Source organism: Zeus faber (assembly GCF_960531495.2).
Source record: "Zeus faber genome assembly, chromosome: 11".
Taxonomy (NCBI): Eukaryota; Metazoa; Chordata; class Actinopteri; order Zeiformes; family Zeidae; genus Zeus; species Zeus faber.
This window is the reverse complement of record NC_137205.1, coordinates 2130197-2155744: the sequence shown is the minus strand read 5'-3', so window position 1 is coordinate 2155744 and position 25548 is coordinate 2130197.

Sequence of the window (25548 nt, the reverse complement as noted above, 5' to 3'; positions counted from 1 at the left end):
AAACCGTCACAAGTTCTGAAAATGATCATAACTCCAGAAATACATGTTAGATGGGCATAGAAATCTGAGAGAAAAACTTAGGAAGCACATAATAGTTCATCATATTAATAAAATTTCTATGCTGTACTGCAGCATTCTGAATTATTCACCTCTGAAGAGACAATGGTTCGGTGTTTCTCTAATTCAGTTTGACAGCAAACCGTCCAATGTTCTGAAAATGCTCATACCTCGACAAATACATGTTGTATGGGCCTAAAACTGGTTGACAAACAACGCTTTAGCAGCATATACTAGTTCACCATTGTATTTAAACTGTCTGACACTGTCACACAGAGTTATGACTGAAGCGTTTAACCAATTCCCCTTTTCGATGTTTAAATCGGCTGAAAATGCATTTTTTCCCACATGTACACATAATGATGAAAATGATCATAACTCGACAAATACATGTTAGATGGGCCTAAAACTGGTTGACAAACAACACTTTAGCAGCATATACTAGTTCACCATTGTATTTAAACTGTCTGACACTGTCACACAGAGTAATGACTGAAGCGTTTAACCAATTCCCCTTTTCGACGTTTAAATCGGCTGAAAATGCGTTTTTTCCCACATGTGCACACAATGATGAAAATGATCATAACTCCACAAATACATGTTAGATGGGCCTAGAAATCTGTGAGAAACACTTAAGAAGCACATAATAGTTCATCATATTAATTAAATTTCTATGCTGTACTGCAGCATTCTGAATCATTCACCTCTGAAGAGACAATGGTTCGGTGTTTCTCTAATTCAGTTAGACAGCAAACCGTCACAAGTTCTGAAAATGATCATAACTCCAGAAATACATGTTAGATGGGCATAGAAATCTGAGAGAAAAACTTAGGAAGCACATAATAGTTCATCATATTAATTAAATTTCTATGCTGTACTGCAGCATTCTGAATCATTCCCCTCTGAAGAGACAATGGTTCGGTGTTTCTCTAATTCAGTTAGACAGCAAACCGTCCAATGTTCTGAAAATGCTCATACCTCGACAAATACATGTTGTATGGGCCTAAAACTGGTTGACAAACAACGCTTTAGCAGCATATACTAGTTCACCATTGTATTTAAACTGTCTGACACTGTCACACAGAGTTATGACTGAAGCGTTCAACCAATTCCCCTTTTCGATGTTTAAATCGGCTGAAAATGCATTTTTTCCCACATGTACACATAATGATGAAAATGATCATAACTCGACAAATACATGTTAGATGGGCCTAAAACTGGTTGACAAACAACACTTTAGCAGCATATACTAGTTCACCATTGTATTTAAACTGTCTGACACTGTCACACAGAGTAATGACTGAAGCGTTTAACCAATTCCCCCTTTCGACGTTTAAATCGGCTGAAAATGCGTTTTTTCCCACATGTGCACACAATGATGAAAATGATCATAACTCCACAAATACATGTTAGATGGGCCTAGAAATCTGTGAGAAACACTTAAGAAGCACATAATAGTTCATCATATTAATAAAATTTCTATGCTGTACTGCAGCATTCTGAATCATTCACCTCTGAAGAGACAATGGTTCGGTGTTTCTCTAATTCAGCTAGACAGCAAACCGTCCAATGTTCTGAAAATGCTCATACCTCGTCAAATACATGTTGTATGGGCCTAAAACTGTTTGACAAACAACGCTTTAGCAGCATATACTAGTTCACCATTGTATTTAAACTGTCTGACACTGTCACACAGAGAAATGACTGAAGCGTTTAAGCAATTCCCCTTTTCGACGTTTAAATCGGCTGAAAATGCGTTTTTTCCCACATGTACACATAATGATGAAAATGATCATAACTCGACAAATACATGTTAGATGGGCCTAAAACTGGTTGACAAACAACACTTTAGCAGCATATACTAGTTCACCATTGTATTTAAACTGTCTGACACTGTCACACAGAGTAATGACTGAAGCGTTTAACCAATTCCCCTTTTCGACGTTTAAATCGGCTGAAAATGCGTTTTTTCCCACATGTGCACACAATGATGAAAATGATCATAACTCCACAAATACATGTTAGATGGGCCTAGAAATCTGTGAGAAACACTTAAGAAGCACATAATAGTTCATCATATTAATTAAATTTCTATGCTGTACTGCAGCATTCTGAATCATTCACCTCTGAAGAGACAATGGTTCGGTGTTTCTCTAATTCAGTTAGACAGCAAACCGTCACAAGTTCTGAAAATGATCATAACTCCAGAAATACATGTTAGATGGGCATAGAAATCTGAGAGAAAAACTTAGGAAGCACATAATAGTTCATCATATTAATTAAATTTCTATGCTGTACTGCAGCATTCTGAATCATTCCCCTCTGAAGAGACAATGGTTCGGTGTTTCTCTAATTCAGTTAGACAGCAAACCGTCACAAGTTCTGAAAATGATCATAACTCCAGAAATACATGTTAGATGGGCATAGAAATCTGAGAGAAAAACTTAGGAAGCACATAATAGTTCATCATATTAATAAAATTTCTATGCTGTACTGCAGCATTCTGAATTATTCACCTCTGAAGAGACAATGGTTCGGTGTTTCTCTAATTCAGTTTGACAGCAAACCGTCCAATGTTCTGAAAATGCTCATACCTCGACAAATACATGTTGTATGGGCCTAAAACTGGTTGACAAACAACGCTTTAGCAGCATATACTAGTTCACCATTGTATTTAAACTGTCTGACACTGTCACACAGAGTTATGACTGAAGCGTTTAACCAATTCCCCTTTTCGATGTTTAAATCGGCTGAAAATGCATTTTTTCCCACATGTACACATAATGATGAAAATGATCATAACTCGACAAATACATGTTAGATGGGCCTAAAACTGTTTGACAAACAACACTTTAGCAGCATATACTAGTTCACCATTGTCTTTAAACTGTCTGACACTGTCACACAGAGTAATGACTGAAGCGTTTAACCGATTCCCCTTTTCGACGTTTAAATCGCCTGAAAATGCGTTTTTTCCCACATGTGCACACAATGATGAGAATGATCATAACTCCACAAATACATGTTAGATGGGCCTAGAAATCTGTGAGAAACACTTAAGAAGCACATAATAGTTCATCATATTAATTAAATTTCTATGCTGTACTGCAGCATTCTGAATCATTCACCTCTGAAGAGACAATGGTTCGGTGTTTCTCTAATTCAGTTAGACAGCAAACCGTCACAAGTTCTGAAAATGATCATAACTCCAGAAATACATGTTAGATGGGCATAGAAATCTGAGAGAAAAACTTAGGAAGCACATAATAGTTCATCATATTAATAAAATTTCTATGCTGTACTGCAGCATTCTGAATCATTCACCTCTGAAGAGACAATGGTTCGGTGTTTCTCTGATTCAGCTAGACAGCAAACCGTCCAATGTTCTGAAAATGCTCATACCTCGATAAATACATGTTGTATGGGCCTAAAACTGTTTGACAAACAACGCTTTAGCAGCATATACTAGTTCACCATTGTATTTAAACTGTCTGACACTGTCACACAGAGTAATGACTGAAGCGTTTAACCAATTCCCCTTTTCGACGTTTAAATCGGCTGAAAATGCGTTTTTTCCCACATGTGCACACAATGATGAAAATGATCATAACTCCACAAATACATGTTAGATGGGCCTAGAAATCTGTGAGAAACACTTAAGAAGCACATAATAGTTCATCATATTAATTAAATTTCTATGCTGTACTGCAGCATTCTGAATCATTCACCTCTGAAGAGACAATGGTTCGGTGTTTCTCTAATTCAGTTAGACAGCAAACCGTCACAAGTTCTGAAAATGATCATAACTCCAGAAATACATGTTAGATGGGCATAGAAATCTGAGAGAAAAACTTAGGAAGCACATAATAGTTCATCATATTAATTAAATTTCTATGCTGTACTGCAGCATTCTGAATCATTCCCCTCTGAAGAGACAATGGTTCGGTGTTTCTCTAATTCAGCTAGACTGCAAACCGTCCAATGTTCTGAAAATGCTCATACCTCGACAAATACATGTTGTATGGGCCTAAAACTGTTTGACAAACAACGCTTTAGCAGCATATACTAGTTCACCATTGTATTTAAACTGTCTGACACTGTCACGCAGAGTAATGACTGAAGCGTTTAAGCAATTCCCCTTTTCGACGTTTAAATCGGCTGAAAATGCGTTTTTTCCCACATGTACACATAATGATGAAAATGATCATAACTCGACAAATACATGTTAGATGGGCCTAAAACTGGTTGACAAACAACACTTTAGCAGCATATACTAGTTCACCATTGTATTTAAACTGTCTGACACTGTCACACAGAGTAATGACTGAAGCGTTTAACCAATTCCCCTTTTCGACGTTTAAATCGGCTGAAAATGCGTTTTTTCCCACATGTGCACACAATGATGAAAATGATCATAACTCGACAAATACATTTTACATGGGCCTAAAACTGTTTGACAAACAACACTTTAGCAGCATATACTAGTTCACCATTGTCTTTAAACTGTCTGACACTGTCACACAGGGTAATGACTGAAGCGTTTAACCGATTCCCCTTTTCGACGTTTAAATCGCCTGAAAATGCGTTTTTTCCCACATGTGCACACAATGATGAGAATGATCATAACTCCACAAATACATGTTAGATGGGCCTAGAAATCTGTGAGAAACACTTAAGAAGCACATAATAGTTCATCATATTAATTAAATTTCTATGCTGTACTGCAGCATTCTGAATCATTCACCTCTGAAGAGACAATGGTTCGGTGTTTCTCTAATTCAGTTAGACAGCAAACCGTCACAAGTTCTGAAAATGATCATAACTCCAGAAATACATGTTAGATGGGCATAGAAATCTGAGAGAAAAACTTAGGAAGCACATAATAGTTCATCATATTAATTAAATTTCTATGCTGTACTGCAGCATTCTGAATCATTCCCCTCTGAAGAGACAATGGTTCGGTGTTTCTCTAATTCAGCTAGACAGCAAACCGTCCAATGTTCTGAAAATGCTCATACCTCGTCAAATACATGTTGTATGGGCCTAAAACTGTTTGACAAACAACGCTTTAGCAGCATATACTAGTTCACCATTGTATTTAAACTGTCTGACACTGTCACACAGAGAAATGACTGAAGCGTTTAACCGATTCCCCTTTTCGACGTTTAAATCGCCTGAAAATGCGTTTTTTCCCACATGTGCACACAATGATGAGAATGATCATAACTCCACAAATACATGTTAGATGGGCCTAGAAATCTGTGAGAAACACTTAAGAAGCACATAATAGTTCATCATATTAATTAAATTTCTATGCTGTACTGCAGCATTCTGAATCATTCACCTCTGAAGAGACAATGGTTCGGTGTTTCTCTAATTCAGTTAGACAGCAAACCGTCACAAGTTCTGAAAATGATCATAACTCCAGAAATACATGTTAGATGGGCATAGAAATCTGAGAGAAAAACTTAGGAAGCACATAATAGTTCATCATATTAATAAAATTTCTATGCTGTACTGCAGCATTCTGAATCATTCACCTCTGAAGAGACAATGGTTCGGTGTTTCTCTGATTCAGCTAGACAGCAAACCGTCCAATGTTCTGAAAATGCTCATACCTCGATAAATACATGTTGTATGGGCCTAAAACTGTTTGACAAACAACGCTTTAGCAGCATATACTAGTTCACCATTGTATTTAAACTGTCTGACACTGTCACACAGAGTAATGACTGAAGCGTTTAACCAATTCCCCTTTTCGACGTTTAAATCGGCTGAAAATGCGTTTTTTCCCACATGTGCACACAATGATGAAAATGATCATAACTCCACAAATACATGTTAGATGGGCCTAGAAATCTGTGAGAAACACTTAAGAAGCACATAATAGTTCATCATATTAATTAAATTTCTATGCTGTACTGCAGCATTCTGAATCATTCACCTCTGAAGAGACAATGGTTCGGTGTTTCTCTAATTCAGTTAGACAGCAAACCGTCACAAGTTCTGAAAATGATCATAACTCCAGAAATACATGTTAGATGGGCATAGAAATCTGAGAGAAAAACTTAGGAAGCACATAATAGTTCATCATATTAATTAAATTTCTATGCTGTACTGCAGCATTCTGAATCATTCCCCTCTGAAGAGACAATGGTTCGGTGTTTCTCTAATTCAGCTAGACTGCAAACCGTCCAATGTTCTGAAAATGCTCATACCTCGACAAATACATGTTGTATGGGCCTAAAACTGTTTGACAAACAACGCTTTAGCAGCATATACTAGTTCACCATTGTATTTAAACTGTCTGACACTGTCACGCAGAGTAATGACTGAAGCGTTTAAGCAATTCCCCTTTTCGACGTTTAAATCGGCTGAAAATGCGTTTTTTCCCACATGTACACATAATGATGAAAATGATCATAACTCGACAAATACATGTTAGATGGGCCTAAAACTGGTTGACAAACAACACTTTAGCAGCATATACTAGTTCACCATTGTATTTAAACTGTCTGACACTGTCACACAGAGTAATGACTGAAGCGTTTAACCAATTCCCCTTTTCGACGTTTAAATCGGCTGAAAATGCGTTTTTTCCCACATGTGCACACAATGATGAAAATGATCATAACTCGACAAATACATTTTACATGGGCCTAAAACTGTTTGACAAACAACACTTTAGCAGCATATACTAGTTCACCATTGTCTTTAAACTGTCTGACACTGTCACACAGGGTAATGACTGAAGCGTTTAACCGATTCCCCTTTTCGACGTTTAAATCGCCTGAAAATGCGTTTTTTCCCACATATGCACACAATGATGAGAATGATCATAACTCCACAAATACATGTTAGATGGGCCTAGAAATCTGTGAGAAACACTTAAGAAGCACATAATAGTTCATCATATTAATTAAATTTCTATGCTGTACTGCAGCATTCTGAATCATTCACCTCTGAAGAGACAATGGTTCGGTGTTTCTCTAATTCAGTTAGACAGCAAACCGTCCAATGTTCTGAAAATGATCATAACTCCAGAAATACATGTTAGATGGGCATAGAAATCTGAGAGAAAAACTTAGGAAGCACATAATAGTTCATCACATTAATAAAATTTCTATGCTGTACTGCAGCATTCTGAATTATTCACCTCTGAAGAGACAATGGTTCGGTGTTTCTCTAATTCAGTTTGACAGCAAACCGTCCAATGTTCTGAAAATGCTCATACCTCGACAAATACATGTTGTATGGGCCTAAAACTGGTTGACAAACAACGCTTTAGCAGCATATACTAGTTCACCATTGTATTTAAACTGTCTGACACTGTCACACAGAGTTATGACTGAAGCGTTTAACCAATTCCCCTTTTCGATGTTTAAATCGGCTGAAAAAGCATTTTTTCCCACATGTACACATAATGATGAAAATGATCATAACTCGAGAAATACATGTTAGATGGGCCTAAAACTGGTTGACAAACAACACTTTAGCAGCATATACTAGTTCACCATTGTATTCAAACTGTCTGACACTGTCACACAGAGTAATGACTGAAGCGTTTAACCAATTCCCCTTTTCGACGTTTAAATCGGCTGAAAATGCGTTTTTTCCCACATGTGCACACAATGATGAAAATAATCATAACTCGACAAATACATTTTACATGGGCCCAAAACTGTTTGACAAACAACACTTTAGCAGCATATACTCGTTCACCATTGTATTTAAACTGTCTGACACTGTCACACAGAGTAATGACTGAAGCGTTTAACCAATTCCCCTTTTCGACGTTTAAATCGGCTGAAAATGCGTTTTTTCCCACATGTGCACACAATGATGAAAATGATCATAACTCGACAAATACATTTTACATGGGCCTAAAACTGTTTGACAAACAACACTTTAGCAGGATATACTAGTTCACCATTGTATTTAAACTGTCTGACACTGTCACACAGAGTAATGACTGAAGCGTTTAACCAATTCCCCTTTTCGACGTTTAAATCGGCTGAAAATGCGTTTTTTCCCACATGTGCACACTATGATGAAAATGATCCTAACTCCACAAATACATGTTAGATGGGCATAGAAATCTTAGAGAAAAACTTAGGAAGCACATAATAGTTCATCATATTAATAACATTTCTATGCTGTACTGCAGCATTCTGAATCATTCACCTCTGAAGAGACAATGGTTCGGTGTTTCTCTAATTCAGCTAGACAGCAAACCGTCCAATGTTCTGAAAATGCTCATACCTCGACAAATACATGTTGTATGGGCCTAAAACTGTTTGACAAACAACGCTTTAGCAGCATATACTAGTTCACCATTGTATTTAAACTGTCTGACACTGTCACGCAGAGTAATGACTGAAGCGTTTAAGCAATTCCCCTTTTCGACGTTTAAATCGGCTGAAAATGCGTTTTTTCCCACATGTACACATAATGATGAAAATGATCATAACTCGACAAATACATGTTAGATGGGCCTAAAACTGGTTGACAAACAACACTTTAGCAGCATATACTAGTTCACCATTGTATTTAAACTGTCTGACACTGTCACACAGAGTAATGACTGAAGCGTTTAACCAATTCCCCTTTTCGACGTTTAAATCGGCTGAAAATGCGTTTTTTCCCACATGTGCACACAATGATGAAAATGATCATAACTCGACAAATACATTTTACATGGGCCTAAAACTGTTTGACAAACAACACTTTAGCAGCATATACTAGTTCACCATTGTCTTTAAACTGTCTGACACTGTCACACAGAGTAATGACTGAAGCGTTTAACCGATTCCCCTTTTCGACGTTTAAATCGCCTGAAAATGCGTTTTTTCCCACATGTGCACACAATGATGAGAATGATCATAACTCCACAAATACATGTTAGATGGGCCTAGAAATCTGTGAGAAACACTTAAGAAGCACATAATAGTTCATCATATTAATTAAATTTCTATGCTGTACTGCAGCATTCTGAATCATTCACCTCTGAAGAGACAATGGTTCGGTGTTTCTCTAATTCAGTTAGACAGCAAACCGTCACAAGTTCTGAAAATGATCATAACTCCAGAAATACATGTTAGATGGGCATAGAAATCTGAGATAAAAACTTAGGAAGCACATAATAGTTCATCATATTAATAAAATTTCTATGCTGTACTGCAGCATTCTGAATCATTCACCTCTGAAGAGACAATGGTTCGGTGTTTCTCTAATTCAGCTAGACAGCAAACCGTCCAATGTTCTGAAAATGCTCATACCTCGATAAATACATGTTGTATGGGCCTAAAACTGTTTGACAAACAACGCGTTAGCAGCATATACTAGTTCACCATTGTATTTAAACTGTCCGACACTGTCACATAGAGTTATGACTGAAGCGTTTAACCAATTCCCCTTTTCGACGTTTAAATCGGCTGAAAATGCGTTTTTTCCCACATGTACACATAATGATGAAAATGATCATAACTCGACAAATACATGTTAGATGGGCCTAAAACTGGTTGACAAACAACACTTTAGCAGCATATACTAGTTCACCAATGTATTTAAACTGTCTGACACTGTCACACAGAGTAATGACTGAAGCGTTTAACCAATTCCCCTTTTCGACGTTTAAATCGGCTGAAAATGCGTTTTTTCCCACATGTGCACACAATGATGAGAATGATCATAACTCCACAAATACATGTTAGATGGGCCTAGAAATCTGTGAGAAACACTTAAGAAGCACATAATAGTTCATCATATTAATTAAATTTCTATGCTGTACTGCAGCATTCTGAATCATTCACCTCTGAAGAGACAATGGTTCGGTGTTTCTCTGATTCAGCTAGACAGCAAACCGTCCAATGTTCTGAAAATGCTCATACCTCGATAAATACATGTTGTATGGGCCTAAAACTGTTTGACAAACAACGCTTTAGCAGCATATACTAGTTCACCATTGTATTTAAACTGTCTGACACTGTCACATAGAGTTATGACTGAAGCGTTTAACCAATTCCCCTTTTCGACGTTTAAATCGGCTGAAAATGCGTTTTTTCCCACATGTACACATAATGATGAAAATGATCATAACTCGACAAATACATTTTACATGGGCCCAAAACTGTTTGACAAACAACACTTTAGCAGCATATACTAGTTCACCATTGTATTTAAACTGTCTGACACTGTCACACAGAGTAATGACTGAAGCGTTTAACCAATTCCCCTTTTCGACGTTTAAATCGGCTGAAAATGCGTTTTTTCCCACATGTGCACACAATGATGAAAATGATCATAACTCGACAAATACATTTTACATGGGCCTAAAACTGTTTGACAAACAACACTTTAGCAGGATATACTAGTTCACCATTGTATTTAAACTGTCTGACACTGTCACACAGAGTAATGACTGAAGCGTTTAACCAATTCCCCTTTTCGACGTTTAAATCGGCTGAAAATGCGTTTTTTCCCACATGTGCACACTATGATGAAAATGATCCTAACTCCACAAATACTTGTTAGATGGGCATAGAAATCTTAGAGAAAAACTTAGGAAGCACATAATAGTTCATCATATTAATAACATTTCTATGCTGTACTGCAGCATTCTGAATCATTCACCTCTGAAGAGACAATGGTTCGGTGTTTCTCTAATTCAGCTAGACAGCAAAACCGTCCAATGTTCTGAAAATGCTCATACCTCGACAAATACATGTTTTTTTTTTTTTTTTTTTTTTTTAAATATAAAAATACAGAATCATCAACAGTAACAATTATGCCAAGAAAACATTTTTAAACACTTGGGAAATACATGTTTTCCCTTTTTCTCCCATTCTCTATCCTATCAGAATGCGAAGGAGAGAGAGTGGCATTCAGTTTCCTGGAGTAGGGTAGTTTGTTGCATGAATTGGCTTACAAAAAGGTCTTTGTTTCCTCCATATACCAACGATAGGTGGGCTTTTAGTGAGTTTCCAAAGAGGCTTTGTATGCTTACGTCTCTACCCTCATATAGTGCCAAGTTCCTTCTTGTCCATGTTGCGCGCCTGGCAAATGCCAGCACAGTGTTTATCAGTAAGTTTTCCGTTGGACTCTTTGTTTTGGGGGGGGGGCCAAACATGTAGGCCCAGTCCCATGTAAGCCCTGTTAGTCTCCTAAGGCCACAATGTTCCACCAGTAGGCTCTTGACCCTCTCCCTATAGTTCGTGAGGGCCGTGCACCTAAGGAACAGGTGCTCAATGTCTTCTGCTTCTTCCATGCAGACCGCACACTCCCTCTTGTGCAAGTCTTTGTGTATTTGATGCAGGATGATGCCAGTAAAAATCCTCCTGTGCCTTATCTTGAAATCCAGGTGGAAGATGGCTGATGTGGCAAAAGGGATTTCCATGTTGTTCCATATATTTCTAATTGAATAGCCAGGAAATATCCTTGACCAGGCCTTTTCTGAAGCTGGAATTGTCACAATCTTTGAAATGAGTAATCTATACCAGTCTCTGGTTTTCACTGATTGGATGGTGGGGAATTTTCCTCTAAGGCACAGGAGGAAGTTCAGGGCATCATCCTGCACCTTGGGTCCTTTCTCTTTGAGCATGCCTCGCCACTCAGGTCGTAGGCTTTGATCAAATTTTTCCCCGAAAGAGACAATCAGTTTTTCCCTGTATTGCACCTTCCATCTGTCTAATTCCCAAAGTACATTCCCTATATCAAAGTTCCCTTTGTGGTCGGTCACCTGTCCCACTCTTGTTAGGCCTGCTGCCGTCAAGTGACTGCTGACGAGGTTTCTCCCATTATAGGTGAAGCATGGATTCGAGAGGAAAGGTAACTGCAGCACATGCTCTTTTTTACTGCACTCGGGTCTGAGGTGGGGGAGTATCCTTCCCCATGCCTCCAGCACCTCCTGGTAGAAGCCCGGCAGGCCACTGTAGGTTTTTCTGGGGTAGTGGGTACAGAGATTGTATTTGCTCCTCTCCCCAAACTCCGCCAGGTAGCCTGCGAGTGCGTCCTCCCAGGGATACTGCCTGGTCGAATCCAAGAATTTCCCTATCAATTTAACCCTCAGTGCGTCTCTTTTGGCACCAATGTCAATCAGCCCTAATCCCCCCTCCCGTTTATTAGCAATTAACGTCCTGTGGGCGATCATATTTCCCTTACCCTTCCAAAGAAAGGAGGATATCTCACCGTTCAATGAATTTAGTGCCCAATCGGGCAGCTCACAGGTTCCCAAAGCATGATTAATTTTTGACAGCACTAAGGCATTAGATACTATTACCTTTCCTTTTAGACTAAGCCCCCTCGCCCTCCACAGGTTCAAGGTACACTGTATTTTAATTATCACACTCTTCCATGTTTTATCTCTTGCTTCACTCTCGTCTTTCCCAATGTACACACCCAAGATTTCTCTGCACCCTGTGGTCTCTTTAAGGCCCCATTTGTTTATCGTTTTTTGATTCTTACCGCAGAACATTATTGCAGATTTTTCTTTATTGATTCTTGCGCCAGAGGCTTTCTCATAGGCCCCTAGGTGTTTGAAGACATGGTCTATGCTGTCACCATCCGAGACCATGATATTAATGTCGTCTGCATATTGGACTATTTTGGTTTTGTTGCCATTTGGCGTTAAGATACCTTTTATATTTTTGTCTTTCAGTATTAGGAGTGCGAGGGGTTCTGCGACCAGGGTGTATAGCAGAGCTGAAAGGGGGCATCCCTGTCTCACAGACCTCTCGATCCGAATGTCCCTGGTGAGAAGTCCGTTGCATTTCACCCTGCTACTCGCACTTCGATATAACACCTTGATCCAATCGATGAACTTTGCTCCGAAGCCGAACTTTTCCATTACGGACCAGAGGAACGGATGCTCAACCCTGTCAAAAGCTTTTTCTAGGTCTACTCCAAGCAGCAGGCCCCTCTGCATAGTCATTGTTTTTACTGTATCCCTAATTGTATTGATGGAGTCTGTAATATCTCTGCCTGGGATACTGTAAGTTTGCGTATTGCTGATGATTGAGCCTATTACTGCTTTAAGTCTATTAGCCAGAATTTTTGCCAGAATCTTATAATCTGAATTGAGTAGGCTAATTGGCCTATAGTTTTTCAGTTGGTTCCGGCATCCTTTATTCTTAAATACAATTGTGATGATACCTTTTGTGAGGGAGTCCGGAGTTGTCTGGTTTACTCTAATACTAGTGTAAAGTTTTAGCAGCAAGGGGGCCAGCTGGGCTTTGAAGCACTGGTAGAACTCTGTCGAGATTCCGTCTGGGCCTGGGCTTTTGTTCTTATTTAGTCCATCTATTGCCAGTTCTACTTCCGCTAATGTGATTACCGTGTCGCACTCTTCTTTGTCGATGTGATTTATTTCCCTATCAATACATTCCAGTATTTCTTTAGTTTGTTTTGGATTGGAGCTGTTACTAGTAAAGAGGTTCTCGTAATACCTATGTATTTCGTCCAGTATGTCTTCCTGCTCAACTATTATTTCCCCCTTACTATTTTCAATCGGACCCATTCTGGCTTTGTTTTGGTTTTTTTTTTCTAGGCCAAGGAAAAAAGCTGTACATTTCTCCCCATCTGTGATATTTTTAAATCTACTTCTAACAGCTGCTCCTATGCATCTTTTCTTTTCAAAAGAGTGAAGTTTAGCTTCATATTCTTCAAATTTTGCACAACTTCTGTCAGGGTCATGGTCAAGTAATGTAATTTCTTTTGCGAGGAGGTCCCTTAATGTTCTCTCCTCCATTCCTTCCCGCCATCCTTTCTCTTTACTATAATTTATACAGGCTCTCTTAATTCGTCTTTTTACATCGTCCCATGATTTAATGTAGTTTCCTTCTATAGCTAATTCATCTGTTATATTGCTCAGTAGATTCCTTATCTTTTTTTTGAAGGTTTGGTCCTCAAGGAGACTGGCATTGAAGCACCAGATGCCCCCACCTCTGGGCCTTCCATCGTCCCCTAATTGCCAATATAAAGATGCGTGATCGCTCCAGCTATTGAACTCATATTTAATTTTGTTAATGTCTCTGATAATGCTGGAGGAAGCCAGACAGAGATCGATTCTGGACTGTTTGAGGACCCCCTTTACAATCTGCCTTCTCGAGAAGTCCCGCTTCAAAGGGTTTGAGATTCTCCACATTTCTACTAGGTTATGGTGATTTATCAAATTCATTAGGGTTGTTCGACTGGCGTCACTCTTGAAGGTATTGTTTACTGACACGTCCATTTTTGTTAGAGCCACATTAAAGTCTCCAGTTATTATTACATTGTTTCCGTACCATTTCTTTAATTCAATAAAAAACTGCTTTCTATGATTTTCATTGTTTGGTGCATATATGTTAATTATTCTATATCGTTGTTTATTAAGTGAAAAATCTACAATTAATACTCTGCCTTGATCGTCTTTGTATATCTCTTCAGCACTCATGCCTAAAGCAATCTTAGATATGATTGCCACCCCGCATGATCTTGCTGACCCGTGGTTTGAAAATACCTGCTTGTTTCTCTGGTTCGCCACATAGTCGTGATGCTCCTGGTCCCACCAAGTTTCTTGCAGGCAGACTACATCCGAGTTCAAAGTTTGCAGTACAGAATCTATTTTCGATTTTGAGCGCAGGCCGTTAGCATTTAGAGTAGTGAAGCTAATCATAAGAGTCACACTGAGAAGAGAGTATGATTTTCGACATTTAGTTATTAAGTCTGTCTTTGTTTCTCTTGCTTCTCCTTCTCATCTGCTTTTCACTTAGCCTTTTCCCAATTCTGTTCATATGAGACAAGTCTATCTCGGATTCGGCCTCACTTGCACTTGAGATCAGGTTATCAAGAGGCAGTCGCTGGAGGGGCTGGGACTGAGATGATGACCTATTCATCATTCCCATCTCAGATGCAGGATCTCTGATTTGCTTCAGCAGCAGCGGGGTAGGAGCGGGGGTGGGGCCCACTCCCAAGGCTAGCACCTCCCCTCCCACCTCCGCCTTCAGCCTCGCTCCTCGTCTCGCTCCGCTCTCCTCGTCAGAGCCGGGGCTCAGATCTAGCCTCACCTCGCTTGCTTGGTTCATACTACCCGCCACTGCAGGTTGAGTTTCATCCCTCACATCCGCCTGCCCCGTCTCAGTCTCCATTTTATTTTCATCCTCGCTATGCAGTTCGCCTTGCCTATCGGTTGAAGCGGCCGTCGTCACCAGCGGAGCGCCGCCGTCCTCCTCGCTCTTATTGCAGTCACATTCATTCCAAGTGTTATGACACAGGTCACATTTCTTGGCACTTTTGCACTCTCTCGCAAAGTGTCCTTGCAATCCACATTTGCGACAGAAGAACTCCGGACATTCCCGTAGGATATGTCCAGGCTGTATACAGAGGCGGCAGACCTTTGATTGTCTATCGTGAATGACGCGGAAGTACTCTGGCCCTATGGCAGTGTGAAACTTTGCAGAGTATGGAAGACTCTGAACTAATTTATTGAATTTTACTCTCATAAACCGTGTACCGTCCGCAATACGGGTTCCTGGCCACATTCTGCGCTTAATCGGCGAGGTGGCCGACACGCCCCAACCATGTAGCTTCCCCAGTATTTCGTCGTCAGTAATATAAGCCGGGAGGTTGAGGAAGGAAACGACCATCTCGTCATTCCTCAATTCTCTGGCTATTATTCTTACCTCTCCAATCTTGAATCCCTCCAGCAGGCGATCTTTCCCTCTTTGGTCACTCATTGTAAGTTCGTATCGTCGATCTCCGGTGGTGCGGCAAGCTAGTAAACCGCCGCAGAGCTCTCGCACGTTCTTCATCAATTCCGTCGTCGTAATACTTTCCTCCCCTTGCAGTTCCACACAGACTGTAAGCTCTTTTCCATAGCTTCTGTCTGCTTCGCCGCCACCTTTTGGTGCGTTTGCTTCTTCATTCAGCCGTACGTGATCCATTTTCCCGGTCGCAGAGTTTGTTTCAATGTGATCGGTCATCGCACACCCGAAGAAAAAGGGTGGTTGGGGTGTGTGGGGGGGGGGACCCCCCACGCACTGAAAACAACCACTGCTGGAGGATCAGTCACATAAAAATGAAAAAGATTCCGTAAAGAAGTTCTGGAGTCCGGAAAAAACTCCCTTCCGTGTTCCACCCGCGGTGTTCCACTTCCTGGTGCTGTCGGATGCCAGTCGCGCATGCGCACTGGTTGACAAACAACACTTTAGCCGCACATACTAGTTATTCATTGTATTTAAACTGTCTGACACTGTCACACAGAGTAATGACTGAAGCGTTTAACCAATTCGCCTTTTCGACGTTTAAATCGGCTGAAAATGCGTTTTTTCCCACATGTGCACACAATGATGAAAATGATCATAACTCCACAAATACATGTTAGATGGGCCTAGAACTCTGTGAGAAACACTTAAGAAGCACATAATAGTTCATCATATTAATTAAATTTCTATGCTGTACTGCAGCATTCTGAATCATTCACCTCTGAAGAGACAATGGTTCGGTGTTTCTCTAATTCAGTTAGACAGCAAACCGTCACAAGTTCTGAAAATGATCATAACTCCAGAAATACATGTTAGATGGGCATAGAAATCTGAGAGAAAAACTTAGGAAGCACATAATAGTTCATCATATTAATTAAATTTCTATGCTGTACTGCAGCATTCTGAATCATTCCCCTCTGAAGAGACAATGGTTCGGTGTTTCTCTAATTCAGCTAGACTGCAAACCGTCCAATGTTCTGAAAATGATCATAACTCGAAAAATACATTTTATATGGGCCTAAAACTGGTTGGCAAACAACACATTAGCAGCACATACTAGTTTATCATTGTATTTACACTTTCTGACACTGTCACATAGAGTGATGACTGAAGCGTTCAACCGATTCGCCTTTTCGACGTTTAAATCGGCTGAAAATGCGTTTTTTCTCACGTGTAGACTTTGATGAAAATTATCAGAACTCGAAAAATACATTTTATTTGGGCCTAAAACTGGTTGACAAACAAGACTTTAGCAGCACATACTAGTTTATCATTGTATTTAAACTGACTGACACTGTCACATAGAGTAATGACTGAAGCGTTTAACCGTTCCGCCAAATCGACGTTTAAATCGACTGAAAATGCGTTTTTTCCCACGTGTAGACATTGATGAAAATTATCAGAACTCGAAAAATACATTTTATATGGGCCTAAAACTGGTTGACAAACAAGACGTTAGCTGCACATACTAGTTTATCATTGTATTTAAACTGTCTTTGAGAAAGACTTAAGAAGCAAAATAATTGTTCCTCATATTAATTAAAGTTATATGGTGTACTGCAGCATTCTGAATCATTCACCTACAAAGAGACAATGGTTCGGTGTTTCTCTAATTCAGCTCGACAGCAAACGGTCCAAAGTTCGGAAAATGATCATAACTCGAAAAATACATTTTATATGGGCCTAAAACTGGTTGGCAAACAACACTTTAGCAGCACATACTAGTTCATCATTGTATTTAAACTGTCTGACACTGTCACATGGAGTAATGACTGAAGCGTTTAACCGATTCGCCTTTTCGACGTTTAAATCGACTGAAAATGCGTTTTTTCCCACATGTGTAGACTTTGATGAAAATGATCAGAACTCGAAAAATACATTTTATATGGGCCTAAAACTGGTTGACAAACAAGACTTTAGCAGCACATACTAGTTTATCATTGTATTTAAACTGTCTTTGAGAAAGACTTAAGAAGCACATAAAAGTTCCTCATATTCATTAAAGTTATATGGTGTACTGCAGCATTCTAAATCATGCGCCTACAAAGAGACAATGGTTCGGTGTTTCTCTAATTCAGCTAGACAGCAAACGGTCCAAAGTTCGGAAAATGATCATAACTCGAAAAATACATTTTATATGGGCCTAAAACTGGTTGGCAAACAACACATTAGCAGCACATACTAGTTTATCATTGTATTTACACTTTCTGACACTGTCACATAGAGTAATGACTGAAGCGTTCAACCGACTCGCCTTTTCGACGTTAAAATCGGCTGAAAATGCGTTTTTTCTCACGTGTAGACTTTGATGAAAATTATCAGAACTCGAAAAATACATTTTATTTGGGCCTAAAACTGGTTGACAAACAAGACTTTAGCAGCACATACTAGTTTATCATTGTATTTAAACTGACTGACACTGTCACATAGAGTAATGACTGAAGCGTTTAACCGTTCCGCCAAATCGACGTTTAAATCGACTGAAAATGCGTTTTTTCCCACGTGTAGACATTGATGAAAATTATCAGAACTCGAAAAATACATTTTATCTGGGCCTAAAACTGGTTGACAAACAAGACTTTAGCTGCACATACTAGTTTATCATTGTATTTAAACTGTCTTTGAGAAAGACTTAAGAAGCAAAATAATTGTTCCTCATATTAATTAAAGTTATATGGTGTACTGCAGCATTCTGAATCATTCACCTACAAAGAGACAATGGTTCGGTGTTTCTCTAATTCAGCTCGACAGCAAATTGTCCAAAGTTCTGAAAATGATCATAACTCGAAAAATACACTTTATATGGGCCTAAAACTGGTTGACAAACAAGACTTTAGCTGCACATACTAGTTTATCATTGTATTTAAACTGTCTTTGAGAAAGACTTAAGAAGCACATAATTGTTCCTCATATTAATTAAAGTTATATGGTGTACTGCAGCATTCAAAATCATGCACCTACAAAGAGACAATTGTTCGGTGTTTCTCTAATTCAGCTAGACAGCAAATCGTCCAAAGTTCTGAAAATGATCATAACTCGAAAAATACATTTTATATGGACCTAAAACTGTTTGACAAACAACACTTTGGCAGCACATACTAGTTTATCATTGTATTTAAACTGTCTGACACTGTCACATAGAGTAATGACTGAAGCGTTTAACCGTTCCGCCAAATCGACGTTAAAATCGGCTGAAAATGCGTTTTTTACCACGTGTAGACTTTGATGAAAATTATCAGAACTCGAAAAATACATTTTATATGGGTCTAAAACTGTTTGACAAACAACACTTTAGCAGCACATACTAGTTGATCATTGTATTTAAACTGTCTGACACTGTCACATAGAGTAATGACTGAAGCGTTTAACCGTTCCACCAAATCGACGTTAAAATCGGCTTAAAATGCATTTTTTCCCACATGTGTAGACTTTGATGAAAATTATCAGAACTCGAAAAATACATTTTATATGGACCTAAAACTGGTTGTCAAACAACACTTTAGCAGCACATACTAGTTCATCATTGTATTTAAACTGTCTGACACTGTCACATGGAGTAATGACTGAAGCGTTTAACCGATTCGCCTTTTCGACGTTTCAATCGACTGAAAATGCGTTTTTTCCCACATGTGTAGACTTTGATGAAAATTATCAGAACTCGAAAAATACATTTTATATGGGCCTAAAACTGGTTGACAAACAAGACTTTAGCAGCACATACTAGTTTATCATTGTATTTAAACTGTCTGACACTGTCACATAGAGTAATGACTGAAGCGTTTAACCGTTCCGCCAAATCGACGTTAAAATCGGCTGAAAATGCGTTTTTTCCCACGTGTAGACTTTGATGAAAATTATCAGAACTCGAAAAATAAATTTTATATGGGCCTAAAACTGGTTGACAAACAAGACTTTAGTAGCACATACTAGTTTATCATTGTATTTAAACTGTCTGACACTGTCACAGAGTAATGGCTGAAGCGTTTAACCGATCCGCCTTTTCGACGTTTAAATCGGCTGAAAATGCGTTTTTTCCCACATGTGTAGACTTTGATGAAAATTATCATAACTCGAAAAATACATTTTATATGGGCCTAAAACTGGTTGACAAACAACACTTTAGCAGCACATGCTAGTTTATCATTGTATTTAAACTGTCTTTGCGAAAGACATAAGAAGCACATAATTGTTCCTCATATTAATTAAAGTTATATGGTGTACTGCAGCATTCTAAATCATGCACCTACAAAGAGGCAATGGTTCAGTGTTTCTCAAATTCAGCTAGACAGCAAATCGTCCAAATTTCTGAAAATGATCATAACTCGAAAAATACATTTTATATGGGCCTAAAACTGGTTGACAAACAACACTTTAGCAGCACATACTAGTTCATCATTGTATTTAAACTGTCTGACACTGTCACATGGAGTAATGACTTAAGCGTTTAACCGATTCGCCTTTTCGACGTTTAAATCGACTGAAAATGCGTTTTTTCCCACATGTGTAGACTTTGATGAAAATTATCAGAACTCGAAAAATACATTTTATATGGGCCTAAAACTGGTTGACAAACAAGACTTTAGCAGCACATACTAGTTTATCATTGTATTTAAACTGTCTTTGAGAAAGACATAAGAAGCACATAATAGTTCCTCATATTCATTAAAGTTATATGGTGTACTGCAGCATTCTAAATCATGCGCCTACAAAGAGACAATGGTTCGGTGTTTCTCTAATTCAGCTAGACAGCAAACGATCCAAAGTTCTGAAAATGATCATAACTCGAAAAATACATTTTATATGGGCCTAAAACTGGTTGACAAACAACACTTTAGCAGCACATACTAGTTTATCATTGTATTTAAACTGTCTGACACTGTCACATAGAGTAATGACTGAAGCGTTTAACCGTTCCGCCAAATCGACGTTTAAATCGGGTGAAAATGCGTTTTTTCCCACATGTGTAGACTTTGATGAAAATGATCATAACTCGAGAAATACATTTTATATGGGCCTAAAACTGGTTGACAAACAACACTTTAGCAGCACATACTAGTTTATCATTGTATTTAAACTGTCTTTGAGAAAGACTTAAGCACATAATTGTTCCTCATATTAATTAAAATTATATGGTGTACTGCAGCATTCTGAATCATTCACCTATAAAGAGACATTGGTTCGGTGTTTCTCTAATTCAGCAAGGCAGCAAACCGTCCAAAATTCTGAAAATACTCATAACTCGAAAAATACATTTTATATGAGCCTAAAACTCGTTGACAGACAACACTTTAGCAGCACATACTAGTTCATCATAGTATTTAAACTGTCTGACACTGTCGCACAGAGTAATGACTGTAGCGTTTAACCGATCCGCCTTTTCGGCGTTTAAATCGGCTGAAAATGCGTTTTTTCCCACATGTGCAGACGTTGATAAAAATAATCATTACTCGAAAAATAAATGTTAGAAGGACCTACAACTGTTTGACAAACAACACTTTAGCAGCACATACTAGTTCATCATAGTATTTAAACTGCCTGACACTGTCACACAGAGTAATGACTGTAGCGTTTAACCGATCCGCCTTTTCGACGTTTAAATGGGCTGAAAATGCGTTTTTTAACTCGACAAATACATGTTTGACCTTTTGTCTGATCCTGCCACACAGAGTAATTCGTGGAGATTTTATTTTTTATTTATTTATTTTCAACCCATCCTATCAGCATGCTGGGCATACAACAAAGAGTATTTGCATGCCATTGCATCTAGGACAGAGTTAGTCCGCAAGTGTAGCTCAAGTTCTCCACCTGCAATGCAACACTTTATTAATTCTTAAATCATCAAGAACTGCTGCAATAATTCTGTCCAGTGGATGACCTGTAGGATGACAAGAGCACAGTTTTTGGTCAAAGAGAACCACCACCAACCCCCCTCTTTGGAAAACTATTTATCATGTTTGGGTCTATAAACAACTGATCACTACCCCAAGAGGGAGAGAATCATGGCCGGTGAGACAATTAAACATAGAACCTGAAAACATTTACACAAAAAAATTAACATTGGACGACAACATGTAATGAAAAACAGTTGATTAGGTCCAGGAAAACTGGAATGACAAATGGTCACCTGGCCTCTTCCTGTCATAGTTATGGCAGTAAATGAGGGAGAAAAGGAGAGTAATGCAACCAGAAGGCTGCTGGGGTGCATTCAAAGAAGGTGTGGTGGTGTGTGCATGTGTGTGTGTGTGTGATAGGACCGCCTGTCTGTCCATCCCGGAAAACCCCAGTGCTAAATGTGTACTGTTGCCTATTGCAGTCAAAATTGCGGGGTTGGGGATGCAAGTCCTTCAGGCAAGTCGACCCTGAATCACTCACACCCCTCCTGCCCCGCAGACCCTGGTCTGGTGGAGTGTTGCTTGGAGTAGGATTCGTGTGCGAGTGTATGCATTCTAAGCCAATATGAGTCGGATTAACATTTCGTAACGGACGAGAAGCACGCTGGGGCAGGAGCGTGACAGGCAAGATGGCAGCTGCCCGCTGCATCCCCACCTATATAGCTTGCACCCCACCCATCCCGCAAGCCCTAGGCCTATTGTGTGGTGTATTTGTGAATATAAGTTTTGGCACTGGGAGAGATAGGCGAATCGCGACCAGATCGATGCAGGGGCGCGGCGCCCAAACACACAACCACGCCCCACACCAACACAGTGTGGGGCGCACATACAAGCTTTTAACCTAACCGCCTTTTCAGCATTTTAAATCGTCTGACAATACGTTATCTTCTATCTTCTCTCTTCTATCCTCCTTTCCCTCATGAAAATGAGGGAGTGGATGAAGGTAGAGTGTACAGCTCGATCCGGCGTAGTAAGTTGAGTAAGTAAAGGACGTTTATGAAAATGAAAGATGAAGTTGGTTAAAACCCATCCCCCCATCCCCAATTGGTTAAAACCAATTAGGATTTTTATTGGAAGAAAACAAAGAAAATAAAAGGAGTTTATTCCAAAAAATGGGTGGAGCTATGCCCCATAAATTCAGATGTGCCGAGGAGCTAACTTCATTCTGAACCTACAGAAGACCCTGACACAAAGTAGGAACACAAGACACCTCTAAATACTTACCTATTAAACGTAACCTTTTATTTTTTTTTTATAATTTACCATACCAACCTTGACATGGCATAATTGCATGAAGCATTAGTAAATTGGTCATTCAAAATTAATGTTTAGCAAAACTCTTAACATAAATCATTCTAAATTAATGCTTAGCAAAACTCTTTGCCTACCCACAATCGAGCATAACCCAAATTGAACTCCAATTGGCTATGGGACACACTCCGAGGCTTGATCAACCACGGGAGGGCCTTCCTCAGGCGAGGGTGTCTAGTGATAATGGTCAAACACCCCATGGTCCTGGGGTCCACTACTGATGATGTGTCCCAAAAATTCAGACCCAATCCTGATACAGAAATACAGTTTCAAAACTGATTTAAAAGCCAGATTAAAAAAATCAGTTCCAATACAAACACAGAAATACAGTTAAAAACCAACTTAAAAGCCATACTAAAAAATTTAGATGCAACCAAAACACGGTTGTTCTGCCTCCCGGTGCGCCCCCCGCGCAGTCAGTATTGCAACATCATAACATTTGGATGATAGTATAATAATATAATAGTAAAATCAGAACAGGCATAAACAGATCAAGGCACACTCAGCCAATCTGATCATGTCCCAGACCCGGATTAACATCTCTTCCATCAGCCTCTTCACTGCCCTTGAGAAAGCACAATTTGTGAGATAATTCATGTTATTGTTGTATGTATACAATGTGGGAGCTATGACAACGTATTAACACGTTATCTACATCTGCATAGAGATTGATCGTTTATCTGCATATTTCTCTACTGTTCCACAGTTTTACACCGCTTTCATTAACGATACCAAAAGTGCGCTCCTGTCTCTGGGTACTTATTGCAAGAGTGTTTAGCTCGCTGTATAGCCAAGTACAGCTACATGTGGTGAGGGCTTAAGAGTAAAAAGATTGGCCTCACCTCAAGGCATTGCTGAGAGCAATGATGTCAGAACACCAAGGGCCCACGGAACCCTCAGACCCCTCGGAAGGCTGAGGCTCCACAGAACTCGTGGGCCCAAACAGACAGCCAGGCTTGGAGGAACAGGCAAAAGGCCTGGACCGCAGTGGCAGTACAACTTTGAGTGCGCAAAGCGGGCTTGGCAACGCATCCAGCAGGTCCTTCAAGTCGGCCAACAAGGCCATTAAGTCGGGCCAATAAGACCCTTAAATTAGCCAGCAGGTCTATCAAGTCCAGAAGGTGAAACGTCAGTGCAATCACAGTGGCATGCGCTAGAGCCGCAGTTGCACGTATGTAGGCTGTGAGAGAAAAATGCACATGATCAACTATTTGAATGAGGTTTTACATGTTTTATACAGGACAACAGCCTTTTGTATGTTACTTAGTTATAAAACTCATTGTCTATGGGTTTTTATGAGTCACTCAGAGTTAATATAAAGAGACAAAAAAATTGTCTGTGTGTGTCTGTGTGTAAAAACTGTCTAAAACATTTCAGTTGTAGTATTGGAAAAACCAGACCACATTCCATCCTTTACTTAACCTTGTGTGGAGATAAGGATAAGGACAAGAGGGACTTAAAAGAGCGTTGTGTGTTTGTTTTATGGTACAGTAGGATTGTGTCTGTGACCGAAGTTTGACTGTTAAATCACTGTTTGGGGGAACACCCAGGGATATGACTGAGGATCAGAGTTGTAAATGACACCTGACACACAACCTCTCTTTGGTATAAAGCCCTCTTCGTCAGTAATAGGGGTAGACTGATCAGAACACTGCTTTGAAGCATGACGGTATCTTTCTCTTTATTTTGCAGAATAAATATCTTTAATACTCTCAGTTTTGTTTTCCTGTAGCGGGCAGATTAACCTCACCGACCACCTAGGATAATTTATCCAACAATCTGGCGACGATGATGAGACTCTCTTCATGTCCAGGTTGTGTGCCCAGCGGCAGTCAGAGACCGGCCGTAAGATATCCAACAAGGAGTCGTCTGGACAGGTCCAGCAAAGGCAACACAAGATTCCCGAAAAGTGAAGGTGACGACTCACTGAGATATTGTTCCGATCAGGGAAGATCTGAGTAAGCTTAAAGATTGAATCAATCTAGAGCAGGGGTCGGGAACCTATGGCTCGCGAGCCAATTACGGCTCTTTTGATGACGGTATATGGCTCGCATACAATTTTGAGCTAAAATTTTTCATCACAATTAACAAGTAATAAATTATTATTCTGTGTCATTTTAAAGTAAAACAGGTAAGAGAAATTACAACTTGAAAATAAAATTCAAAATATAAATGTGGCGGACAAAGTAGTCAAGCACCGGCTGCGGACAACATAAAGACTCCGGGGCGCCATTTACTCGGCGCCCTGCCCCTACCGGGTCTCTGCTCAGGCGCAACTTGTGGAAGTCTCTGCCCACAGGTAAGGGCTTAGGGAAGGAGATGGCTGTGGTGCGCCGACATGGCGAAAGTTTTACTGTTCATTTCAACTTGCGGCACGCAGGCCACAATTATATGTATCACTGAGGATCATTATAATAATTGTGGATAATAATGATCCTCTTGGGAGCAGGAGGAATGGCGTTCCACTGCTGGACTGCTTACGAGCCCATGCGCCGATCCCCTCTGTAAGACAGACAAACATTAAGAAAACTCCCTGCCTCGAGTCGGACCAA